Consider the following 26,064-nt stretch of genomic DNA (forward strand, 5'->3'; position numbering starts at 1 on the left):
TGAGATGTACATCAAAGCCTGAGTGACACCGCCAAAGCTACTCGCTCTAAGTCAGTATTTAACAAAGAAGGCTCCTTTTATGTGATGCTTTTGATAGTTATGTAGGAATGTATTCAGTAATGTGGAGCATTCACAAAAAAAAAAAATCTCTGAGAATGTTTTAAGTTTCATTTGTAAGCGGTTTTTTTAATCTGTCTTGCTTATGCATTTAGCTTGTCCTTTTGATGGGTCCTCTCTCTCGAGGAAGAATTAGCAGACTGTTCTTTGAAAAGGACATTTAAGTAGCCAGGCATCCAGTGAGCTGATGGCAATAAGTCATGGAATGCTATATTTCGTTACTTTCTGGTTTATTTTATTTTTGCATTCAGTGTTTTTCAAATATGATGGTGGTGTGGAAATACTGTATTTCATGAATTTCTGGTCTTTTTTTTTTTTTTCATTCAGCGACTTTAAATACAGTGGTGATGGGGAAAGGAAAGTTGCAATAAAAGAAGATTTTGCTCTTAAGACTGCACATGCCAAGGTAAGTCTGGAATGGGTGCTCGTGGCTGAATTAATAAACTCTGACTGTGGAGGTTTCGAACATGAATTCTGACAGACCCTTCACTATGACAATACTAGTGGGAGTCACAATAATATCATCTGCTGCTGAACATCGCTACTATGTGAGCACTGTTGTGCCAAAGGTTAATATGCCAGTTTTATTTCCTTCTCTCTACAGCTATAATTTAAACGAGTTGCACACATAAGTGATGTTATATGCATAGGGTTTTGCATTAAGTTTGCTATGTCAGATTTGTTTATAAAAATCATATTTTGAACCACTTGCCCGGGGGCTGCGTTCTGGGGAGCTGCAAGCTGATTTCTTTTAAAGAGGCAGTTTTCATTTTCCATGAACTTTCAGTAGAGATTTTGGAGCTCTGAACAGGGAGCTCAGTCTTAAAATTAGCACTTGCACAGGTTTACAATTAGGTTTAATTACTTAGCAACAGAGAGTTTAATCTAGTTTTAGATGTGTGCCCCATGACCTTTTCCATACCTTACCGGGATTGGAAGGGCCCCTTGCCTCTCTTGGGGAAAATTGCTTCCCAACATTTTGGAGACCATTTACAATGTTTTTGTTCCTATGCTGCAACATTAACGTTGCCCATAAACCTAATAGTCACACAGTAGTTAATAAGGGGCAGAAAGTTTTACAGTCTTTTCCGCAGTTCTTAAAAATCCTGCTACTGTAATTTAGTCCCAGCCGCCCAAAACCTATCAGTTGTGAAAAACAAGACGTTCTATATTGGTGTATTCCTGGAAACCAGTGGAAGAGAAGACCTCTCCTGAGCATCTAGCTGGACGTAATGAACTTGGGGATTATTTAAATTGCTTGGCTTGTAATATAAACACTCGAGGGCTTGCCAGCAGTGTACCTTCAGGATTTGTGGCTTTTCTGAAAAAATTCTTTTGGGATGTTTTTTCAGAATCCATTGCAATTAGTGGCACTATGGCAAAGGATGATTTATCAAATTGCCTTTCAGTTGCAGGAAATAGAATACATTAATGATGTTGCAAACATATTTTTACTCAGGTTCGGCAAGAATTATTTTCCAGCTGTCTTTCTATTATGTAAACCAAGAACATTTCCAGGGTACCAGCTTAATCATCCTTTGTGCCATTGCAGACCTTCAGAACGGTGCTGGGCTTCTCCTGCTAGAACAGATGCTGATATTCGTGATGGCACCAGTGGAAACAAGGCACTTCTTAAGTTCCATAAGGTTTCTAGAATCAAACCTGAACTGAAATGGGCTCAGATGTAATTAGGCATTGACTGCTGGTGCCTATTGGGTACACACTGCAGTTCGTTTACCGCATCAATAAGGAGCAGGAAAGGCTGGAGCTGGGATAGAGAGTCATTGGGGGGAGTGGCAGACTGGAACAACTCTGAAAAGGAATAGCTCACAAATTTCTCTAAAACAGACTTTTCCATTAATCAGCCACTGCTAATAGCTAAACAGTTACATTAAAAAAAAATAAAACTGCAGCCATCTTTAATTCAGAATATTTTTCTCAGAAGGTACCTGTTCTACTAGCACGTGGAAAACTAGTATCCAGATTATTACACAGTAGTGAAGAGGGGGGGGGGGGAGAGGAATAAGCAAAAGCTTATTTATATCAAAATTGGAATACTGTGGACACCATGAGCTCTTAAGCACAGTGATGCTGCGTGCTGTCCGAAAGGGCAGGGTTCTAATTACTTGGCTGCCATAACCATATTTCAGTGCTTAAGATGTCGTCGTTTCCTTTAGATTTCATCTTCCGCCTGTGTTGCCTGGGATTGCAATAAGATGTTCTGAGCTTTCTGTAGCATTTCTAAAATGCATTTTCCCACAGATTAACAGTTCGTACTTTGCTACTTACTTATGAACATTGTTTTCCTCAGCATCCCTGAGAAGAGGGTTATGGGCTATCTTGGATGAGCTTGGCACTACCGGCACGTTGGGTTGTGCATCCTCTGAAAGCTGGTCGCAGTTCACGGAGTAGATTTCTGTGGGCCTGGTGTTGAATTTAGTGGGACTTTGGAATGCAGGGAACAGATAGTTTAACGGTGATAACAGTGAAGGCTGTGTCATGTCTGTGGTGGGCAGATGCTTCAACAAGAAGTGTCCGTGAACAGGGACAGAGCTCCACACCGACTCCCCTGTGCACTGTGCTGAAGCATTACCCAAATACAGCACAACTACGCTGCTACCATGCTGCAATAGAAGTCTAAAAAGGAAATGTAACTATTCACTCGGTAATGCCTGACCCATTGCAGAATTACACTACTGGGTTCATTGTGAAGCACGTACATGGGAGCACCCTTGTAATTATCTGTCTAAAAACACAGCACTGCCATTTCTGGGTTGATTTTTGAAGAGTGGTTGCATAAACCTTTACCAAGATGCTTAGTACACTGTGCCGTGCTCTTAGGCTGGTTGGTTACTGGGAAAATGAACTCAGCACTGCCATGGTTGCAATGCCTTCCAGCTCTGGCATGCTCAGTGCTCTGTGTGTGATTCTGCATGACGTGCCTGAAATCCCCGTAGCCAGCAGGCTTGGTGCTGGTGGAGTGGGAAGGGGGAGGAAGCAGAATCAGGTCCCTGTGGCTGCCCCTTCCCACACAGCCTGGCTTCCTTGCTCCTCAGGGGTCTGCACACCTGGTCTGGTGCACAATATTTTCTGCTTAATCACAAGGGTAAACCACAACATCCTCCTTGTTGTCTTGAACAAGCTATGGGGAGAGCAGAGGGGGATCTCCTTCCCTGAAATGCACCTGGACACCTACAACTATGTACAACCCTACAACCCTTCAGTCTAGGTTTGCCCTAGAGGACCAGTCTGCTGCTCTTCGACAGGCTGCTCCTGTCAAGAAGTCAAGCACTGCTCTTGGAAAACAGACTTGCCTTCGTGTGGTAAGTTTGTTCTCCTAAACTTTGATCCCCAAACCACTGAGATCAACAGTTTTTAAGTCAATTTCCACTGATTTCCATGGTCTGGAGGTTAGATTTCACTGCCTTTTCAACCCTGGATCTCAGCAATTCCTGACCGCCTCACTCTGGCTCTTTTCTTTGCTACTGTGGGAAAAAAAGATGCTGTTCAACACGATGAGATCTAAATGACTGGGCACTGCGCATGGAAACTACAGCTCTGTTGTTAGCCCGTTTCAAGAGAAGGAAGCTGTATCTGAAATGATACCTCCAAACTGCAGCAAAGCCGAGAACAGGTCTCCTTGTACAAGGGAATATTTCAGCCTCATTTTCATTGGGAAATATTTCCAAACATCTTGCCTTATCCTTGGTCTCGCAAACATGGCTGTGAACTGGAAATGCCTCATGTTCATTTTCCTATTGCATCACTTCTCTTTCGTTTTCTTTCTTTGGTTTTTTTTTTTTTTTTTTAGTTGCAGTCATTAACAGTGTATGAAGAAATCAATTATGGGTAAAAATAGACCAATAGGTAATTGAGCCTTTTTATTCTCATGCTGATCAAAGTAGAGTACTACAGACAACATGCACTGATATTTTCAAATGGAAATGAAGTATTCCTTTTTCCAAAACTGAACCGACTTACAAGCCTCAACACTCTTGACTTTGACTAAGGATTAGGATCCTTAAAAAAGAGACTGAGACCCTTCTCGGATTTTCCATTACTGAGGAGGTGTCCTTGGTTCAGCAGCCGGCTGGGGAAGGCAGCTGGAGAGCTACATTGCGGGTGACACTTCGGAATCGTGGGGTTTCGGTATTTATCCAGCACTGTATTTTCAGCTTGAAGGTACCAATGTTTTTGTGTCACACAATAAATTACAGGATGTTTACATGCAATTAGGTATGTGCCTACGGAGGAGAAGACACTGGGAAACAGGATTTTCCAGAGGCAGTAGCTAGTTCAGAGGCCGAGCCAGTGCAGTAGCTGTTGTCAGGGAGGACTGAGTGGCAGTTCTAATTACCAGTGTCTACACAGGTTTCTCATAGGAAGATACAAGCTGTCACGATCCCTTGCCAATCACATGAGAACTGACCTAGGGAGAACATCAGCTGAAGGTGAGCGTACACGTCCAATAAATTCAGTCCCCACTGCATTAGCTTATTTTTAGGATTGTCCTGAAAAGACATTCAGCCTGTATCATAAAACCTTCAACCAAGCAGAAAATATACAGAATGATGATGACTTTAAATTTGGGTTCATGCCCTCTGGGGCATGAATTCATAGTGCTTTGGATATGATTTGATAATGTACTGAATGCTGAAGGAACACAGAATCTCTAGATGAGTTCATAAAGATAGAGCATTTATGCAATGTCAGTGCTCTCCTAATCAAGGGAGGCAAAAGAAATCGTATTCTTAATTTTACTGCAAATTTTATTCTTAATTTGCAACAAAATCAGGCTTTCTGGATAAGATATTTCTCAGAAATAGGGCATTTAAAGTTAGCGCGTGGATTTATGCATGCAACTGATGCGCCATTCTCAGATTTTTCACCTCCTTCCATTGAATGTATTAGAGACTTGTTCACGAACATAGTTTAGACAATACATGTGTCACAAGCAATGGTGAATCAAAGAAGGAAAGCATCCAGAAAGGGAAGCTAACTAGACAGGTAGGCCCTCATCAGCATCACATTCTGTTCCATAGCTACAATAACAATAATTGAGTCAGACACATGGATTTTAAGTGCCTCTTAAAGAGGAAAGTTAGGGAGAGACACTGCGGAAAGAAAATTATATACTGAAATGTGGCATCTCAGTTTTACAGCTGCCAGCCTTGTTCTGTCAGTAGCCACAGCTGTTGCCTTTTCTTCTAAACTTAGCAGGGGATGGGTGAAGCGGAAGAGGAGCAGTGCAGGCGCTCCGGCTGATAGGGAGATGTGGGTCCAATCCTCTGTGTAATCAAAGGCAACCTTTTATTAGTTTTAACTCTTGAGAGAGAGGTGTTTTATTTGTGCAGACAGAAGCTGACACCAGGGGGATGGGTGCCTGCCTCATGCCGATGGACGGATGTGCTCTCAGGATGCTCCTCGGCCGCCCTTCTTGCACCGCTTGGGTTTTTTCCAGTTTTGCTGCTTTGCCACTTCTGTTTTGTCCATCTTGGGCAGCAGGCTTCCTCAGTGCCAGCTTTCCCAATGAATGAAGGAGAATATTTGTCCAAAAGGGGAGGAAATCAAGTCTCTGGATCTCCTGCCGATTGTATGTGGTCTTTTAGCATGTGGTCCTCAACCCCAGAGTCAGACCTGGTGGATTTCAAATCTGGAGTGATGAAAAGTGCGGGCTTCTTATGGTAGACCTTGGTGTCACTGGTACCAGTTTTCAGTAACAGTCTTGCAATTCCTTCACTGAATTTGTGTGTGGTTTTTTTCTTTTGAAAGTGTCAGCTTTGGATGGCATGAGACTAAGTATGAATATTAACTTCCTTTTTTTTTTCCTGCCCTTGGGGTTGCAGAAGAAAATGTGAAGACATGACCCGACATTCAAAACAAAACGCAAAGACTGAAACAAATCATCCACCATTTGTGATTTTCAGCATCTTTTTTTTTTAAATGCAGTCTTACGCTTAAAAGCCAGTTCTCTGCTTTTTGATGTGCTGCCTTGGGATTTTTGAGTGCTTTGTCTTTCCGTGTGACAGTCACCTGCCAGTTACCCAAATGATTTGGAGAGGTGAAAAAAACACAGATATAGATAACAGAGAAGACACGCATCCCCCTGAGTCACGTACTGGGAAATCATCTGGGCCTTGGCATAAGGGCATGAAAGGTGTTTATGGTGCAAAGGCCAGCTGAGGTAGTGTTGGAGCACTCTCTAAGATCACCACCTGGTGTGGTTTTCACCTGTAAGAAATAGTCCTGGGGCAGAGATAGGTGCTGGATGTCTCTCAGCTGGGAGGGATGCTGTTGGCTCCTTCCGACGCAGAAGCTGGGAGTGATTTAACGTGAGCTGTGGGTGATCAGGAGAGGAGTGGCACTATAACTTAGCTGACAATATAGATACAGCCTGTACTTACCTTATGGGTGAGCTTCACTGGGGGATAAAATATTCTCTGCACCAAGCAGGATAATGCTTATTGATGCTGAACTGTTGTATGAGCCACTGGCTGTGAAGGAAAGAAGGTCCTGAGGAAACAGAGGAAAAGTGGATGTTTGTGTCATACGCAGAAAATTTGGCCTGGCCTGCATGCCAGATGATATCCTTCCATTTGATGAAGCTGAAGATGCTGAGGACAAGGCAAGAAGGAAGGGGACCATACCCCAGTTAGATCTAGGCACAGTATGTATTTGAATGAAATAAAATATTTCTTGAAAAATGATTGATTAAGACTAGAGCTCATAACTCCTGGGGTAATTTTGTCACTTTTATCTTCAGGGTGGAGATCACTACATGCCAGGCTGCATTCCTTCATAGCATCTGAATCATTCTTATTGTCTCCACAAGCTGAAAATGAGAAACAGACTGGCAGGAAAGTTGAAATTTTCAAGGTGGAAAGAGCAGGGAATGGCCTGATTTTTGTTGGGTTTTTTTTCTAGATTAAAAGTTCCTGTTGCATTTTTGCAGATAATAATACACTGGATTTTATGATTCCTGTATTTAAAACAAGACTAGGGTTTCCTATATTTTTAAGAGGAGTAAGAGCACCTGAAAAAAGGGCTTGCTCCAGTGCCATTTATATTCAGCATGACTTTCTGTGAGCCGCACGGGGAAGAAATATTTCCAAGGCACCAGTGGTTGCCATATCCTGTATGCAAAAAGATTCCATAAATGTCTGAAAACAGATGGAATGCAACTTTGGAGGAATAAATGGATTTTTAATTTTCTGAACATTTTGGATTCCATCTGGTTGAAGTAACTAAGTGACCTAGTAGAATACTTTTACCTTTCTTGTATAATAGCTAGAAACACAGCTTGCACTGCTATTGACTGACACGTTCCCTGTCAACACACGGGTTTGACTTGCTCGTACATTTACTTACTTTTACCTCTTTTGACTGCGTGACAAGGGATACTTGATGCACCTTTTCCTGCGTGTCATATCTCGGTGTTAGCCCTCTCTCAATTCATGGTCTGGCCTTGCAGCAAGGAAGGAGGAGCTCTAAACCACCTGCCTAAGCCCACCTGACAGTAGTGGAAACCTAAAGAGATAACATACCTTAGAATTATCTTGGGGGGTTGTGGTTTTTTTCTGCAAGCATTGGCATGTTGAAAAGAAAAAGAAAAGAAAAAAAAAACAACCAACCAACCAATTTTCCATTTGCTTAAAGGTAAAGAATAAGAAGGAGCAGAGCCTTTGTGTACAAGTACCAATAAGGCAGACTATTTCTGTTTACTGCTCTTTTTGTAACTGCCATTTAGAATGTTGTTAAACAAATAAGAGTAAATACGTGTGTGTTTTTAAACAGGAAATGAGCATTTCTCTATGAATAGCAAATACAGGCAACTTGAACTCACAAGAAAGAAGTCATAAAGTATACTGCTCTATATAAAAAATAGGAGACCTAGGTTTATGGAAAAGACATGATTATTGAAAGCTAAAAACCAAATTTGTTCACCTTCTTTGTCGGAGCAAGTAGGTTTTTTAAATCACTAATATTAAGCCTGTATTTACTAGTTGGACTATTTATGAAGCTGATTATTTATGTTTGCCATTCAGAAAGTTCTACTGAGAATAACTATTTCCATGCTGATAAGTTCATAAGCAACAGTGAGTAGGATATTGACAATGTGTTTGGTATTAGTTTTCATACTTCTTGGCACTTTGGAACATTTCTCAGGGTTCTTGCTATGAATATGGATGAAACATTCCAAAGAATGGGGAATAGCAGCCCTTTTTTTTTTATTTTTTTTATTTATTTATTTAAGGGACAGCAGTGAGAATGTTTTCCAGTTCTGGAAGCAAGTATATTTGCATTTCATTAAAAGCCATTGCATTTTAGGAACAGCAGTTTCAGTCTAGCACAAAGCCTGAAATCTTTGAAAGATTTCACTTTTGCCTGACACATTAATGCTACGTAAGAAGTGTATTTGCTCAATCCTTAATAGGACAAAATATAGCATTTCCACTGCAAATAACTTTTATATAAATCTCTGGTCACTGTAACCCCGTAATTCAAAGTAGGCTTCTTTCTTCTCCCTGAAATTTGTGATTATGAACTTCTGACAGCTGGCAGGAACACGCGCTGCTGCTGCCAGCAAAACTCTGGACGCAGTGCAGTCGTGTTTTGAGCGTCTTTTGCTCGGATCCTGTAATAAGCTTGCCTTGTATGGCATCGAGACAATTTAATTCACTTTTGCATTACACACATATATAATTGCATTACTGTCTCTGAAGCATTTTTCCCCCCATAAATGATTAAAACTTGTTACACAAATTTGGACTTGGGAGATGTATTTAAAGCTCCTTATGCAGGACGTAAGTGGCTGAAAGATTCACTGGCTGCAAGCATGAAGGATTTGCTGGTTTTTAATTTTCTGAGAGTTTAGAATTTTGTAAAAGGTAAGTCTGTACCTACTAATAGTACTGATCACATGTTCTCTCATTTGTATAACTGAGAAAATTACCAATATAATGAAAAAAGCTCCCTCTAAACAAGTTCTCTACCCACAGTTAATAAAATTATCTACCCTGAGAGAGTTGGAATTTCTCTGCAAATGCTTTTAGTTAAACAAAGCATTTTGTGTACCTACAGTAAATGTGATATTTATTTTTTCATTATTCATGAAACAACTTTAATGTCACTGCTGATTTTCTTGGTAGGATGTTCAGCTCCAGCATACCGGAGCTCATGCTGAGTTGTAGCTGAAGATGTCATTCACAATAAACATGAGCTGCTGTGACAATACGATGGCAGAAGGTGAAGAATCTCTTTTCTCGTGCAAGGGCGTGCATGTGTCTCTCTCTCTGTGTGAGAGGGAGAGGAAGGGAGAGATTTGATTGTGTTTACAAGATTCATTCGCAGCACAGCAGGCAGTAGTCACATTGTAATATTCACCTTAACACGGATAATTTGATTTTCAACCTGGTTATCATGCATTTAGACATAACGATACATGAAAATATATGCTTTAGCAGTGCATTTTAAACAAGGCTGCACACTTTAAGTCGGAATATATTAGAGGTGAGCGTTGATTTTTGCAATTGCAGAAGTGCTGGGAAGCACCTTTCAGTGTTTAGCGTATGTTACAAAATCACTAAGAGGAGAGTGAATTCTCATAGGTAGGTCTCAGGGACTGCTGCCATTTCTGGGCTGAACTCAGCAGGACGAGCTTACCCAAATTTGACATCCCTAAAGCTGGATGTTTTCACATTTAAGAGCCTCAGGTACTAATGGAGTCTCCTTTCTGAGTTTCAGATTGTCTCCTGACTGGAAAATGAAGAGTTGAAAAGTCCTGTGGCCTTTCTGCCCTTTACACTGAAAGGAAAATGAACTGCCTGGTCATAGGACGAATGTTGTCTCGGGTCACCATCAAGATCCTGACCTACCTAACTGATGTGACACAGGGAAAGAGGTATGTTGATGCTCATCAAGAGCAGAGCCTCATTACTGCATCCTGGAGCAGCCTGAGAGATAAGGGGGTCTATTGGCAATTTAATTATGGTCGTAACACGCCAGCCTTCTTGCCAGATGAAAAGGAATCCGCTGTTTGCGCTGTGCGATTTCAAGCTCGACTTCAGCCTAAAGAGCGTGGATGTGGTTGGGCGTGATTTTGTGAATCACCAACAGCACATCTGCAACGAACAAAAGCAGGCGCAATTCTCCCCGAGTCAGTGGAGTTGAGCCTGTTTACAGGAACGGGGCGTTTGGCTCAAATCCAGTTAAGTCTCTGCAGTATCCACGCTCTGGATCTGCAGAGCTTTTCTTGGAGTCATTAATATCGAGGCTGTACATTACCCAAGGTAATTAGCCATCACTACTTGAGCCTGGCCCAGGAGTTATTCCACAACATGTTATGTCATTAGTATAATATAATGGAAATAAACGGACACAAACTAGAAACTAGGAAAGTAAGGGTGCTAAAAGGGGAAGAGTGTGAAGAAAACAAAAACAGCCGGGTGGGGTCCCGTGATGGTGTAAATCAGAATCACCTTCTGTGAGGCTCTGCCAGTTTACACCCTGTGATGCTCTGGCCCATGATTATTAGGAAAGTATGTTGTTGATATGCTCTATAATGGCTTCCATTACCAGCCCATGCTAAAAGCAGCAGCTGGTGAAAGTTATGTTTATGTTCCACAGATGGATCGGCAACAGCAGACACATAGCTCTGTGTCTGGTAAACAGGTGTTTGACTTTATATTTGCTAGCTAGCCAGAAGAAGTCAGATTCTTGAAGGAGATCAATTTAGTTGTTGAAAAGGAAGAAATGATTATTTTTGGTTGCACTTTATCTTCTTTTTAAATGGCAAGTAGTGTCCTGAAACACATCCTGCCTTTTATCAGCGTAGTCTAAATGGCTGGGAAGAAAAATCAGCAGAGGGGCAAAAATCCCCAAACTGATGGGGATATTCACATGATACCATCTCACCTCCTTCCTTCCTTGCCCGTGTTCAGTGGGAGAAGGAAGCGCTTTGGCTTCAGACAAAGTGAAAGGTGCCCGTAACAGAGTCAAAACTTCCCATGCCAGAGGAGAAACTTCACCCATTGCTGCAGTGCAGAACGGGACTAGTTGAAATTACAGCAGAGTTTAGCTGTGCCTTTGCTGGAGGTGGAAATATAATCCTCCTTTTAATAAGAAATGTTTTGCAAACCAGTTCCGACACCTGTAAATTTAATACATACGAGTGCACAGCCAGTGCAGGTGGAGAACAATTGCTTTTCAGCTTACTCAAAATAAACCATTTATTTTGACTGTTTATTCATTTCTGATTGCTCAGAAAACCAAAAAGCGGCTGGGATTTTTTCTGGTCTCTGGATGACAAATACTTCTAGATGGAAGACTGACAACATGCGAATTCCTGGCTGAATACACTGAGCCTAAAATTCCTTAAACTCTGAGGGTTTGGGAGCATTTTCACAGATACCCAGCAGTAGGCTGAATACTCATTAATAACTAATATTTTGACTCTGCGAATCATAGCAATCCAGGTTCAGCACTTCTAGTTGCAAATCAGATTATTATTTTATTCTTTGACCAGCTCTAGGGAAAGCTCCTTAGTATGTAATGCGAAGAAGTAGCCTAAGGGAAGAGAGCAGGCTGGCATCATTTGCCTAAAACTTTCCCACACTGCTATCAGGTGTTGATCCTCCTGGCAGAAGGTTAGATGTATCCTGCTGAGCCCTTGAAACCGGCGGCCAAGGCAGGCACAAGGGGTTCTCCAAGACAAGAGATGGCCCAGGAGCAGGAAGGGCGGCCGGGGCAGCGGAAGAGCCCAGCCTAGGTCTGAAGACATGTTCACCCTCAGTGTTGTTAACTTGTTATCACGCCTGTTTTATTGAAACCAAACCGCTGGAAGGGGCAGCTTGGGAATCATCACGTTATGTCAGGAAGGTAGCTGTTTAAATGAAGTGTGAGCAGCGCGTGTTTTCGAGCTTCTGTTGTAGATGTAATATATGAAGGAATGGCGAGAGCAGCAGGTGGTGTCGAAATTTATGGAGGAGCAGCAAGCCCAGGCGGCAGCCCCACAGGAAGAGCAGTGACAGTTACCACAGCAGATGGTCTGGAGGATGACGAACGTGGGACCTGTCCCCAGCTGCCCCCATCACCCAGCCCTTCTTGAGCCGGAACCAACAACACGTTGACTCCAAGCTGACACGGCCAACCAGAGCAGCAATGCTGGTGGTGGTGGTCAGGGCATGGAGATCCAGGCTGAACAAGCCTGACCCAAGCTGTGCGTATTGATCCCCGAGCAGTGGTGCTGCTGCCGACGAGGAGAGGTACATCTTGAACCAGTTGGGAATCCCAGAATAGAAGTACTGATAAAGGCTCATGGAGGAATTTAACTACCCAGACATCTGTTGAGTAACAAATACAGCTGAACATGCATCATCGCAGAGGTTCCTAAATTATAGTGAAGACAACTTTATGATCCAGAAAGTAGAGACTCCTGAGGAGAAGCCATCCTGGATCTACAGGAGTATATTAATGAAATTTGCAGATGAAACTTTGCAAATGCATTAAAAATACAGCAGCACTGTGCTTCAGGATTGACTTTAGCAGAGTATCGTATGTCTTTCGAATGGACTGTCTTCCTCATTCACTTCTTCATTTTTACTGTTTCACAAGTAAACGAAAGCGCAAGCCTGTGTTCTCCTGTCTCTAAACCGGTTTGCATCATTCGTGCCTGCCAGACATTTGAGATCTGCAGACTCTTAACTAATATACTTTGCAAACATGTCTCTTGGACAACATACAGCTCATGACAGAGACCAAGAGAATCAGAAAAATGGGTAGATCGCAGCGCCGTGCCAGTTCCCTTCAAAAAGGCAAGTGCATACCTTTGCAGAACAAAATCATTTGAAACAAATGTTGAAGAGGAGGAGGAATCTTAAGAAGCAGAAATATTGAAAAGACAATAATGGTAAATAAGGCATGAGTTTCCAATAAGGCACAATAGCAAAGCAGGCCTATAAAATTTTGGAATACAAACAAAGAGATATTACATCACAGGGTAAAGTTCAAATAGGGCTTTTTCCTCCCCTTGATGGTTTCAGGAGATATCAAATAGGCACTGAAACAAGCAGCAGAAAAGTTACGCTGATTGTAGTGAGGAACCAACAGTAAGACAACGCATTTTTGGAAAATATTTTAGAAGTTTGATTTACAGTGACACTTCCTGGAAAAAAAAAAGAGAACCAAACAGAAAGCCCACAAAACTTTATTTTTATCCTGGAACAAGGGAATCCATGAAATCTTAGGGGAAAAAAATTCTCTTAAAATTTCTCACATAAATCGTCTAATGTTTGCCATCCTCAAAGAAAAAGCAGCCCTGAGTGAGCTTCATTCCTCAGATTCAGTACAGGGATAATGCCAGGTTTACTCTCTAATGATTCATTTCCTTACATCTGGAGAATGTGTCTTCTAAAAATTTAGGGGGGAAAAAACCCCAAGGTTTTTTATTTTGCCTCTCTTGCCAAGTTTTAATTTGATGCATTCATTTCTCCATTACCGTTCTGTCCCAGAGTTTATTGTCTCAACCACTACGTACCCAAATCTTTTTCATCTCTTCAGGAAGGTAACGTTTCAAGTTACATTTGCAATAGCGAGGTATGATCATCTCGGCGGCATGGTAACCTTAGTAATCTTCCTGCTAAAAACCTTTTCGTTAGCTTTATGATAAAATATGCCTGTGTTATAAATACTTGCAGAAAATAACAAAACTTTTCACTTGTCTACATTAATCCTGACATCTGCTATAGGTCACAGAGAAAGAAATCTACCTCCAAAAGTGATTCCAATTCAGCATTGTATTAAGACTATTATCAAATAATTCCACTCCACCCGATCAAAGGCTTTCTCAGCATCTAATTCTAATAACATTCATGGGTTTGAGCCTTTGCTTTTTCGAAGTTTTTAGACTCCCCAAAGTATCACCTAAAGGTCAGTGAGGGGTCAGGGGGTGCTCAGTTCTTTGATGAGAAAGAACCAAGAGCTCCTTTTAATCTTAATATTCAACTTCAGTACAGACACACACACAAAAGAGTAACTAATCTCAGGAAGACTGATCTCAGTCCAGGCATAAGCAATAGTGCAAGACTTTTTTTGTAGAAGGTGCAATCTAAGAACTAACTTTGCCAGCAGGGAATTTGGAAGGAGATGAAAAAATGAATGAGAATCCCTCTCTGGTTATTACTTCTGTCTGAATTCCAGTTCGCGTTAGACTGGGGCAAAGAAGGCTGGAGACAAGGATGCTATCAACAAGATAGCAGCGGTGATGTACAGACCACTGCTAACGAACTGCCTTTCCGTGTCCAGGGAGCCCTTCTAAGGGCAGTCTACAAACACCCGCCTGAAGGCTCTTCTTGCTTCAGGCTGGGTGGCTGTGCTTGCTGGTCTTGCTCAAAGTTCATTTGTAATCTACAAAAACAGTCTCCTATTAAGGGACAGAAACAAACCTAAAGGTTAAAAAAAAAAAAAAAAAAAAGGTGACAGAATCTCTTATCAACCTGAAGCTTCACTTTGCCTGTCTGCTGCATCTGAACTGGTGTACCCAGTCACTGAACTGAGTCTCTTGAAGGTTTCAGCACTGCAGTGGAAGCAAGGGGCAGTAAGAAAAATCACTTGTGAATCCCAGTTTCTGTGAGGGAAAGTATAAAAGGCTCTGAACTGTCCCTGAGCAAGGTTATTAACTTGAAAAGTACTTAGCTAAAACTCTTTCCTGGTGCATTGACTCATGCCCTCCACTTCAGCAAAGCCAGATTACAGAGATTTGCCAATGATTTTGTGGCTGCAAAATGCAGGAAGGTATTTTAATTGCATTTTCCCCTGTGATCAGTTCTCTTGCCATACTCCGTGGTTGAAGTCTTATTGGAATGCTTTAAATAGAACAAAGACTTGGTCGGCTATTCTGCCCCGTCGCCCTTCCCCACCTAAGCTGGTCCAGGTTGTTTGGATGGAAACGCTACTTTATCTAAAAGGCTTTTTGCCTGGAAAGTGACTGCAGATTAACAATGCCAACAGGAACACTTCATAATCACTGGCTGGGCTTTTCTCACTCAGTGTCCATTTCCCAAAGGAAGTACACTGAAAAAATGGCATCAAGTTTTGAAATGGAGTGGTGTGAGCTGACTCGGAGCCATCAATATGCTGATTTACCCCAGCTGAAGTTCCTGAGCTGCACAAAATAACCCCTTACATTATATGTGAATCAGCTGTTTAGTAATCAGCGGAATCCAGATTCCGGTGGTTTTACTTCCACAGAAGGCAGGAAAAAGGTTTTTATCACATTTTGCCTCGTGATCAGTTCTGAAGCCTTACCGGCGGATGAAATTCCAGCTCGGTCTTACTTACATTAATACAAAGATGGTTAAACTATTCGCTCTCTTCTTTCTCTTCACCCATACATACTCACCCTGAGTAGTAAGAGTGTCTGTAATTTGCCCCGTTCACCTGAATGGCCCCTCTGGTGGGGATGCAGAGATGATGGTCCTCAGGTCTCTGAACAGCCTCTGGAGAGACGCGGCCTCTTCACTTACATCTCCTGAGTTGCCTGGTGGAGCAGCTTACCTCTTTCTGTCGAGTAAGACCAGCACTTCTGTTACCTGCCCGAGGTCGACACCCTCCTGCAAAGTCACAAACAGGTATTTAATATCAGGTACCAGTTCTCATGAAATGTTTGGGTGGAAGCTGAGGAGGAGGAGCAGGGGTGGAAGCACGGGTTGATTAGGTCCCCTTTGGATCTAGTTCCTATCTTGTGCTAATCCACCCCAGACTCCTGGCGGTAAGATCCAAAGCAGCATAAAGCAGATAACAGGAGGAGGTGGAGGGGGCTGGTCAGGGCTGTTTGTAAATAAATCTGGAACCTGGGATCTGCAGCCTGCTTGGTTATGGTTTTGTGAAAATACAATTACAGCATAAAATGAAAGCAGGCTGTGCAATGAAAACAAGAGGAATGCCATCACCCAGGTTGGTTTGTACTGCAAACCACCCTGGTCAATCATCCGAGATGAATGGAGGTATCCGCTGAATAACCTCACTTTGCAACTTTTATGTGAAGGCTTGATAAATGAAGTCAGGGAGAGGTACAAGAAAGTGATTAAAACCAGCCTGCGCAAAAGGCAATGATAACCTCCCTGAGCTTGAAACTTTTTTCCCCTTCTGCCTGAGTTTGTTGGATAATTAACCCTTTCGTCTTTCCATCTCTGTACACAAACATTTGTATATTCAGACAAAGCACTGCCTCTTGACAGGCAATTTGTCACTGGTAATAAATTGGACCCAGTGGCAAGGCCAGCAGCTTCCAACAGGGATGCTTACGGCTGGGTGCCGTGATCTGGAGGTTCGTGGTGGCCTCATTGTAGCCGAAGACCTTTTCCAGAGTTTGGCTCACTCATTCCTTGTCTCTGGGCTCTCTCCATTGCCCAGTAGCTCACTTAGGCACCTCCTTTTAGGCACCCTCCTGGAAAAACATTGCCCCACGCTGCACTGGGCTAATAGTTCTAGGGGATGCCAGTCTGTTGTAGTGAGCTTGAATGGGATATTCTTGTCACTAAAGCAAGAGGCAATTCCGGCATTATTGTCAGGCAGGGGCCAGGATTTCTCTTTCTGGACCTGGAACTGTCATCTCTCATCTCTTGCGGTAAAATAGTTGCTGACTTGGAGGATGACTTGAACATGCAGAAAAGCATGTTACCCGCATACGGCATAGCCGGAGATCAGTGGATTTCCCATTCCTTGGTGTAGCCCGTTGTGCTCCTAGATGCTTGCTGGGGTTAAAAGGGACGAGCAAAAGGGTCTCACGAGCAGACCCTTGCCCAAATGTGGTGAGAGGCAGCTGCTAATAGTTGGGTTGCTTCAGTTTTGGTCTGCCCAACTGCATTAGGGTACCCAATAATGCACTTACGGTAAAACAGCTGTTGAGAATCCGAGGTGGGCTCTCAGGTGAAGATCTAGAAGTCAGCATTAACAAAATATACCAAAGATTTCTTGCGATCTTATTTCAGAGAAATAAGTCTTTCTCGGGGGACCCACCCCCTAGACTTAGCCCCAAGAACAGCAGCAGCACCACTGCCTGTATTGAACAAAGCTCTTTAAACTCTTACTGAGAAGCAAAATCTCAGCTGAGAAATGTCAACAGAGCTTTTACGACAGCCTGAAAATTAATTGTCCTCTGAAATGGCAGTCCTCAATTTAGGCTTAATCTCTCTTGCATTACTCAGGTAGCTATTGTGAAGTATCACCCCGCTTGCTGCTGTCGCTGACAGTTTCTATATCCCTCCACCACGCCCACTGGAAGGAAAACAATCACATAAATCCCTCTTGCAGGGCATGCTCAAACTCGTTTCTTATTGTGGGGCAAATTTATGGTTGCATTTACTATGTAATCTTTAAAGGGGACTGGCTGGTTGAAGGTCTAAAATTACAGATGACCTGGGTGTAAGCAAAAGTGGATTTGTTAAAAAAATCTGGGTTTAAGGGAGGAGGAAAGGGGGTGAGAGAAGAGAGCTAGATGTTCCCTGGGTAGTTTATGACCTTTCCTAAAAAAAAAAAAAAAAAAAAAAAAAAAGGCAAACAAACAAAAAAAAACAATTAAAAAAAAAACCACAAAGAACCAACAAACCTTCAAGAAAGGTAGAAAAGCAGTTTTCATCCTGTGGCTCTAAATATCTGTTTATCCCACTGCCATGATGCGAGCATGCCCGGTTGGGATGATTTAGCACTCTGCTGATGACTACCAACGGAAGGACTTCATGTGAAAAGGTAGTCTGCCACAGCTAATGGGCTCTTGTTTCAAAGGGATGCTGTGTGTACATTACTAGTGTATGGAGAAGGTGCAGAAAGGCCTCAGCAGACATTAGGAATGGAGTGTTGTTGATGATGAAAAGGCACTTTGCTGTTGAGGGAATGGTGGGAGAGAAAAGGCGTATCTGTCTTTTTGATTAGAAATGCATGCTTCCTTTCATCATCTGAGCTGAAAAATTGGCTTCTGCTCTTGGTTTATGAAACCATTTTTCTTTTCCCTTCCTTCCCAGGTTTGCAAACTCTTTAATAAATTAGTTACTGTGAGGTGCATAGGTGCAACAATCACCTTAGAGGCTTTTCCCAAATGCATCTTTAATATTTTATAAGTATTTAAATAGATTTATTCAATGTGAACAGCCTGATTTATTAACACTGGCACTCTGGCATGGAAAGAGGGTTCAATACAAATTATGTTGTGTCAGAAATTTTTAGCAGCTAGATCTCAATTTACCAGTGGATTCTTGGAAGTCAGGAAATAATAAGACCCACCCCATATTAATATTTAATCGGGCTTTGGTGCCAGATAGGAGAAGCTGTCGAATGAATGAGATGCAACGAGGGGAGCCCTGTATTACATTAAAACATACATCATGTGTGTTCGCTTCTTAGATGGGGGCTGGGGGGAGAGAGGTGGGTCCATTATTGTGGCAGGTGAGGGGCTCAGACCTGGTGCTGAATAAAGATGCTCTGCCGGGCTCTGAGAGCTGACCAGATGAAGTTAAAGACTCACCGCAGACATTTGTGGGAAACCCGAGCGACCAGGTGTGAAACTTGTTTCCATTTTGATGTCCCAGGTCCAAGAGATGCCTTTTCTTGTGCGTATTCATAGAATCATAGAATCATTTAGGTTGGAAAAGACCTGTGAGATCATCAGGTCCAACCGTTAACCCAGCACTGCCAAGCCCACCACTAAACCATGTCCTAAGTACCACATCTAGGTGTTTTTAGACACCTCCAGGGATGGTGACTCCACCACCTCCCTGGGCAGCCTGTTCCAACTCTTGACCACCCTTTCAGTGAAGAATTTTTTCCCAATATCCAACCTAAACCTCCCCTGGTGCAACTTGAGGCCAATTCCTTGTGTCCTGGCGCTTGTTACCTATTCAGAAAGTAATGCATGACAACAGAAACACTGAACTCGTCGTGACAGCAGAGCTGCTTTGTAAAGCCCTTTGTAATGATGCAATGAGAAGGGTGCTTCCAGACCTAATATTGTCCTGCATGAGTGTACCAAGGAGCAGTGCAAGGACGGGTTTACTTGTCCTCTGTAGGTCAGTACTCAGTAGGTTACTGTTTGGAATTACCCCAAATTAATTTTCACTCTGAAGTGCTGTGGAAGATTATTTTTATTTAGCCTGGTACATTACCCTCATAAAAACAAATTGCTTTTATTTCTGTATGGAAACACCAAACCATTTTCTCATGCAGATTTTGGGTATAAATTTCAAACGTGAGGAAGCTCGGAAGCAGAGTTTTTTGCTCACTTGAACATAAAGGCATGATTGCAAAATAGCTCTGCACATTGGCACGGCTTTCCTAAATCACTGCACCCGGTGTGGAGCAATTCAGATGAGTTCGGAGTCTGTTCAAAAACTGGCAACATCTCATTTATGCTGAGCACCGCTGACACAGCCTCCCCAATCCACCCTACAAGGCAGGGGCTAGGTGGGTGAACGAAGAGCAAAGAAAGCTTCAGCCAGCCACAGTGGGACTGGGACTGGATGAAGAGGAGAAAAGGGGACATCTCAGATGCCACAGATCTTTTCCTGGAATATTTCAGGATGACCCAGCAATGAAGAAACCCTCCAGTGGTCAAGGCTGCCTAGCCATAATTGCATGCTCATGGGCAAGGGCTGAGCTCTTCTGAGGGTGTGAACTAGAGAAGTGTGGTTGCAGTGCCTGGAATAACACTGCTGGGCACTGGCTGAAAATCTGGCCTGTAGCTGAAGTCCTGGTGAAGCTAGTCTTCTGGTAGGAACTTTATTAATTTCCTTTTCTCACTTAATTATGTTTATTTCTATCCTTTAAAACCCGTAGTGTGTTTGCTTTACTTAACGAAAGAAAGAAGAGTTGAACTGCTGGTCCTTTGTAATGTTAATAAACTAGGTGATGCTACAGTAAGATGCTAAGAGTCAAGATAAGAGCCTACTCCACACATCTGATTCTGCCAAATTTGGGTCAGAATAGTTTGTTGTAAGGTTAGATTTCCAGGGCAGAACCCTTCAGTTTGTGCTGTGGTAGTTGCCTGTTCCTACTGGTATTGGGATCTCAGTTCTTTAAACTGAATATTTGGAGGGGGAAGACAAATGGAGGAGCGGAGCAGAGCGCTCTGTGTGATTTCTTTATGCTGCTTATGGTTAAGTTAAATTTGGGTTTGTGGAGTGTATACCTGAGAATGTTTTGAGGAGATGGTGGTAGGTCCGGAGCAAGGTCAGCTCTCTCTGTGTCACTGCTTACAGGTCTCCACCTAATCCGCCACAAGGCAGGCTGGCTGCCCGGGGTGGGACCGTTAGTCTCTTCCATGGGGCAGCAGTTCTAGCTGTTATAAATATGCAGATATACAGTTCCTTAAGAGCGAACAGAGATACTATGACCTACTTCACATAAAAGAGTAACATACAGTTGCGCCTATATCAACGGTGGGAACAATGGTAGTTCAGAAGGGAATGAGCTTGTTCCCATTCCAGGGAGAGTGTGTGTCCCTTGGCGTGCAGGGTTGGATGGTTACAGGTTTGGGGGACAACAGGGCCAGATTTCTGCTGAAGCCGTGCTTTCCTGCCTCTGGGCAGCAACTGTAGGAGTTACCTGTGCTTCGGTGGGTAAGGATGGGCATGTCTTTCTGCTTTATCCTGTTAAGCCAATCCACAGTTTAGATTATTGTTTGCTTCTTACGTGGTGCAAAAAAAATGCAGGCCACAAAGTTAACTTCAAAATTCACTGATCTGCTGTTTTAAACCACTGCAATTCTTAGCATCTAATCTCAGTGTTCTTAGTCGTGGCATATTAAGTCTTCGTGCGGCACGTGATGTCCAAGCAAGGTGAACTCTTTGGCAGGCATTTTGAGAGTCGTAAGCAAGGAAGATTCTAGTACTTTTATCTCAGGAAAAGAATACCATTGTCTACTCTGAACTCAAATATGTATAAATCAATTTTCCCTCAAGATTTTTCAAGTTTGAGCTAGACGGGAAAGAAGTAGAGGAGAGACTATCAGAGGGCAAGTTTCACAGTTCAAATATACGAAGCTCAACTATATTGGTATTAGGAAAAATGTTGTATTTTGTTAGGAAAACATTGTAGAAAGTTAAAGTGCTATAAGTTTTTTGGCTAAGTCTGACTGTTCAAAAGGTCATCTGGACTTCTACAGGATATGACCAGCTAGTAATATGCCTGAAAAGACCAAAATTTCAGCCCCCTCCTTCCCAAAGGAGAAGAGGACCAGCTTCTGCAGTCTTCCACGGATGGGGGCGTTCTTGGAGCGATGGTCTCGCTCTGGTCTTCAGGACAGTTCCAAGGTACTGCCTTCTGCGCGAGTGAGGCCAGAGTGGTTATCTCAGAAAGCCGAATGTGATTTTAATTATAGCTTTTATTATTGGAACAGCTGTAACCGAGATTGTAACAGTCAATTATATATGGAGCTTTATTGGCAAAGGGTGTTTAATATTAAACAATCATTGCTAACTGTGAACATACCTGATATAATAATGAACTTTATTTGAAAGATCAGCATGAGATAAAGGAGTTAAATTTAGCTGTACAGTCCGTAACAATAACACGAGGGGATATCGTGAATTCATTTTATTTGGAAACAGAAAACTCTGGATGTTGTTAGATTATCTTTTTGAAAGCATAAAGTAAATGTTTGGTAACCAGAGATTTGTATTGCTAGAGAGAATCACTTTCACTAAAGCTACAGTAACCGAATGTTTAAATGTGCAGGGCTGAACTGTCAAAGCACGTAACAACATCTTTAAATAAAATGGAAGCGGCTAGAGCTGCCTTTATCAGTGTCCTCCTTGACAACTGCTTAAGGTTCAGTTCTGTTCCCATTGAAGTCAGCGGAGGATCTCCTGGTAACCTGAAATGATTCATGACACGCACCTTACCAGGGAAAAAAAGAAGTCTCAAAGCAGCGGGAGCATGCGCGGCTGCCCCATAGCACATGAGTTATTCATTCCCACGCAGCGATCGTGCCGGCCCACAGCATGCGTAGCTGGAGCTCAAGCCCCTTGCAAGAGCCACATCGAAGACAACAGCCCTGCCCCCCCCTGCCCACGGAGGGGTTTTCTCAGTCTTCCAGGTCTAAGTCACTCGACATCATTGGCAGTTACAACACCTAGGTTTTCAGCTTAACGAAAGGCTCAGAAAACCTCTTGCAGTACTTTTTAGTTTATTTTCATTAAAGCTGATGGTCCCTGATAACCAATGGTAGGCTCGGATCCGAAAGGCTCACGTGGCAGAATCCGCCCCAGCCCCCGAGCTGGGAAGCGCTGAGGGAGTAAGTGCTGGCTGGGCCAGATGCCTGGTACAGCAGGGTTGGTTTGTGAGGGCTGGGGTTGGATTTTAACTTGGTGTTTGTGTCGCTGGCTACGTGGGCTGTTTGGCCAAAGGCGTGAGTCCCGGTGCAAGCGAGGAGGCAGGATGTGAAGCGGCCGTGGGATGCAGGGACAAGGCGGGCTGCCCTGGGCATGCCCAGCACCCCTGTGGTTGCTTCTCCCTGCACCCATCCTGCAGGCTGCACTTCTGCACTGGCAGGAGGACAAGCCACATCGCCTCTTTTCAGCCTCATTTTTCCAGTTCTCAGAGGCTGAGCTAGGAGCCAGCATTTTGGCTTTATATTTGGGCTTGGAGTTTTCTCTTCAGTCCCTCTCTCCCGATTGCCGCTGTTTGGACCCGGTGGATCAACACTCTGCAGACAGACGGTGTCTTTATCAGCGTGCAAAGTGAAATACTCCATCCAGAGCTCCCTCCTGCTTCTTGGTTTCCAACGTGCAGCTCAAATTCTTAATTGGGTAACCTGAACTTCTCTGTAATCTACGTATCAGTGTGTGTGGATGTAATGGACATGTCAGGGCTGTGTACACTAGCACTTTTAAGTCATATAATGGGCCTGTTCACTAGAAGAATAAACACACCATGCAATTCAACTGCAAACTGGGGGGGGGGGGCAGAGCAGAATGTTGGCCGGAGGGTTATCCCGTTATCCCCAGTGGAGAAGCAGTTGTTTTTCATTTGCAGATTTTGGGGGTGATCTGCAGCAGTGATGTTCTCCCTGATTTGGAGGATCGTCTAATCGTGTCATTGGAATGGGGGGGGGGGGGGGGAGAGGAAAGGGAATGGAGAGGATTTCTTCTTGCAAGCATTTTTCAGCTCTTGAGAGGCTTTTGTGTTGCCTGTGCAAGACTACAATTGGATATTGCAGGATACTGTACTTTTATGTGGAGAAAAGGATTAGGAAAAAACCTCAAAGGTGGGAAGTATAACAAAAGGCAATATTTGGAGTTGCACTGTTAGGAGACACAGCTGAAGTCAATGGGAGTTTGATCCATGAAAGCACAGCAGGACCACGCCATATATAGGAAAGCACAATCTGTCAAAATTAAGTGCGTAGTTTATGGTATGCTTTTTGTTTGAAATAACATATTACCTCCTATTTATAGTAAAGCAGACTAAACAGTTCTTATATGTCTGCATTTAAGATTTTCAGACAGAGAGTAAGGACACCTTTTACCTGGAAATTGTAGAGTCAGAGCTCAAAATTGTTAGCAGTGATATAAATGAATACCTGTGATTTTACAGGCATATAAATCTCGAGCTTCTGCTTACATAGCCCTGCTCCGTCTGCAGTGCTGGCTGGGTCCGAAGATCACTGCTGGAGGACTACTAGGAAACAAATGAACTTGCAATGCATAGTATCTTAAAGGAAACTATAAATGGGATAGGTCAAGGACTAGGCATGTAAGCGACAGGAAAAAAATCTTCTTTTTAGTTTATACAACTCCTGCTTCCATGTCTGTGCAGATTCCTAATAAGGAATAGTAACTTTTCAAGGCACTAGGCCTGTACATATTTCCTGACTTTATAATTCTCACAGTTCTAGACATTCCAAGGTAGGGGGTCATTCAGACGGAGTTGTAATTTCTTGTGCATATTTATTTCCAAAGTATCTTTTGCATAGTTTCCCAGTGAAATCATGTGCTGGGCCTGGGGAATGCTAAATAGGTTATTTTTCAAGCTTGCATATAAAGGGGCTGTCAAAGCGGGCTGTTTTGGACTTATCAAGTACAAGTGCCGGAGCCAAACCATGATGTTTGCGGCGTGTCCTTCCCAACCCTGTTACGAGCTGGGCTCCCGACCTTCCAGCGGGAGGTGACGTAAGAAGGTTAAGGAGCTCTGGTTTTGTTATCGGTGAGGATTTTAATGATGATAAAAGTCTTGAAAGCGTACCTTGGCTCAAGAGTGGCGTGACCTGAGCCTTCCCCAAAAAAAGTACATTTGGTTAACCCTTTGGTGTTTAGATCTGTGCTCCTTTCCCTTCCCTTCTGTAAATAAACACACGACAGATTTTACGGGGGAAAAGGTTGTAGAAGCCCAGCCTATCTGTAAATAACCTTAACTGATTCTGAAAGCACATTTTGAATTCATTTTCCCAGTCCTTCAAGACACTTTTTTTTTTTTTTTTTTGAAGCAATTACATTTATCTGATCAAAGAATTAAAATACATCAGGGATCAGCCAAGACGCCATGAATTTCGAATATTCATTTCTCAAAATCCATCAGCCGAGCAGCAGCTATAAGTTATCTGCTGTCTGAAAGAGGTTTACACAAAGTATTTGTCTGGCCATTTTCAACCTCCCCCCCAAAAAAATCTCTGCTAAAAATCCTGCAGATAATGTATTCATCAAGGAGAAGCTAAACTGGAGAGGAAGGAGTTTGCCCTTAATGCTGCGTATGCCCTGCTCAAAGCGGCACTGAGGAAGGTTAGTCAGACCTCAGCTTTTATCAAGATGGGTCTAACTAATCTAAATTGAAATGTGGGCACTTTCTTTCTGAACTCCAAAAGCATGTAATGCATTTGGGACTGAGGTTTTCCAGCTCTTGCTGAAAAGTAAGCGTAGACTTTCTGCTTGCAGAAATTCCTGTGAAAAGAATCTAACTTTCTTCTAAGCTTTTGAAAAGAGTAGCAAGGGGAAGATCCCGTGGAAATCAGGAGTGTTTTCACAGATTGCTGGTGACAGTAAGTATCATTTTATAAAACACCAGTTAGGCTGCGTGTGACATATGGAGACAATTTCTCCCTCAGCTATATTTACCTTTCCCTTTGATCTAATGGGAGCAGTGCATGTATACGGAGGCGGCCCTTGGTCCGCAGCATCCCATCCCGTTGGGCTGGCGTACTGGGAGAGGTTTGGAATAGCCAAGCTGGCACGTGCCGTTGTAACTAAGAGGGCAAGATGGTGCAAGGAGTCTGATTTAGCCGTGTGGAGGGACAGTTATGAGGTGGTACGAGCGAAATGCATTAAGTGCGGCCTTTTTCCTTTATCATTAGAGAATCATTGAAATGTAAGACTGGAAGGAAATTCCATAGGCCATGTATTCTGTTCTCCTGCTCAAAGGCAGGATCAATTATACAGCCATCCCTGGCAGCCATTTAAGTAAAATATTACTGGAATGAAAAGATATTCTTTATATTTAGAAGAGGGAATACTGCCAGCACAGTTAGTTACTTACCTTCCGAAAAAAAAAACAGAAGGAAAAAAAAAAAAAAAAGAAGAAGAAAAACATAAAAGAGGTTATTCCAGCTCTCTAAGAGTTATCATTCAAATTAGTTTGAAGATTTGCTTGGGATCATTGGAGAAGCCTGACTAGAAGATGTAAGTGGAACATAAGACAGGGTATGTGGAAGTGAAAAATGAGGAGATACGATCATAGAAAGGCCAGGGAACAGGTTGAACAGGCTTCCAGTTGGGGTGGCGAGTTCCAAAGGCAATTGTCTCATTTAGGCAACAACTGAATGAGCACGTGGAATTCAAAAAGACAAAGAGCTGCGGGTTTTATTTTTGAGCTTTGAGTTACCTGGTGACTCTGTCAAAGGTTAAAAGTGATACTTTGCATGGCTTGCCCCCCCTTGATTAGTATCAGATATTTGCATGTGTACGTGTG

The 26,064-nt window shown here is 42.8% G+C and overlaps 1 long non-coding RNA gene across 1 annotated transcript in view; it reads left to right on the forward strand.

The window, feature by feature from the left end:
* Positions 1-326: 326 nt before the first annotated feature.
* Positions 327-26,064, forward strand: part of LOC121090554 — a 73,608-nt gene continuing 47,870 nt past the window's right edge. The window contains exons 1-4 of the long non-coding RNA XR_005828611.1: positions 327-523; positions 9,862-10,018; positions 21,269-21,416; positions 22,765-22,913. This is a non-coding gene — a long non-coding RNA (uncharacterized LOC121090554). The remainder of the gene's footprint in view (positions 524-9,861; positions 10,019-21,268; positions 21,417-22,764; positions 22,914-26,064) is intronic.

Source organism: Falco naumanni, chromosome 6 (assembly GCF_017639655.2).
Source record: "Falco naumanni isolate bFalNau1 chromosome 6, bFalNau1.pat, whole genome shotgun sequence".
Taxonomy (NCBI): domain Eukaryota; kingdom Metazoa; phylum Chordata; class Aves; order Falconiformes; family Falconidae; genus Falco; species Falco naumanni.